We start from the raw sequence: 1,460 nt of genomic DNA, 5'->3' as shown, positions 1-1,460 counted from the left end.
TGTTCTGGACTAAAGTCGTTTCTTCTACTTTAAACACTGATTTCACTTTGTAGGCAAACGTCGTGCTGCTGACTCTGTTGTTCTTCTTTTACATGTGAAGTTACCAGTAACTCGTAATGGACCTATAAAATACAACACATTAAGTGTCAGACAGTGACTTTGGGCTTGTGACTCCTTAGTTTAGCCCCTTGACATGTTTTCTTTTTTTAAATGTAGGTAATCACTTCAAGCCCCCCCAAAAAATCCAGATGTTGTGCAGCAGAACTTTCTTATTCATCCTCCATAATCAGCATCATCATGACCCTCAAACTACCAAATGATAAAGTTAAACAATCTAATAATGCCTGGTAAATTAAACTATACATAATCGGTCAGAGTGGCGTTTTCCTTCTGATACCTTGAAGCAGAACTTTAACTTGTACTGCTCACTGTCGTCTCGGCACATTTACTTCATTTAGAGCATCTTACTTCTTCCTCCTCCGTCTCGCTGCTTCCTAATTAGTTCAATCAGTTGTAAAAGAGATAATATTGGATTTTAATTAGATAGCAGCACTGGAGGCTGTGCGGCCATTTCTCCACAGATTTATTAACGCTTCTGTTGTGGTTGGTCCGAGTGAGAGATTAAAAAAAAAAAATCACAGAAAAAACAACGATTACAGTCAAATGATGAGCGCTGCGTTATCCTTTAACTACAGCTTTAAAACTTTGATGGAAACTGTGTCTCCTGAAAACCCGTAATAATAATAACGAGTTACGGTGTTGGATTGTTTTTATTACCTCATCACCAGCGTCTGTCGAGTGAGATTACGCTCCGAGAAGGATTTTTTATTTTCTGTTATTTCAAATATTACAAACACAAAAGTTCTTTTTATTTTAAATCTCTTTGGCTGAAGTGAAATAAAAATGATCTCTCAGCTTTTAATGGCACAGATAATGTTCCCTCCTAATATCTCGCCGCCGCTGTGAATTCATCAGCACTTCAGGACCAATGTGGTGTTAAATTAGATGGGAGCGTTTCAGTGGCTGCCGCTCGCGTCCAGATGTTCCTCAGAACAAACCGCAATCTGAGGGTTTTTCTTTTTAGCTGCAGTCGGCTCTAGTGTCTGTGGATGAAGTGGAGTTCACAGAAAACAATAGTTTATGTGTTTTTTCTTTGCTTTCAGTATAAAACAGAAGCAGCTTCAACATCATGAGATGCATCACCTCCTAATAAGTGCATCATTTCTAAGGCCACGTTTGCACATAGCAGAACAAAAACGGATTTACGTTTTCAAAAATAACATCGTTCACACCAGATCGTTTTCAAAAAACATCTTCGTTGACACAAACACGGCGTTCAGAGCTGCTATGAGCTGCCGAACCTGTAGGGGGCAGTGTAACAAGAAGCATAAAACCATGCTAGCCAATCAGAATCCTGGAAAAAACACAACGACGAATTACTTCCTGTTACTTCAGCGATA

The sequence above is a fragment of the Stegastes partitus genome, unplaced genomic scaffold (assembly GCF_000690725.1).
Source record: "Stegastes partitus isolate 25-593 unplaced genomic scaffold, Stegastes_partitus-1.0.2 Scaffold188, whole genome shotgun sequence".
NCBI lineage: Eukaryota > Metazoa > Chordata > Actinopteri > Pomacentridae > Stegastes > Stegastes partitus.
Note: the sequence above shows the minus strand (reverse complement) of the source record.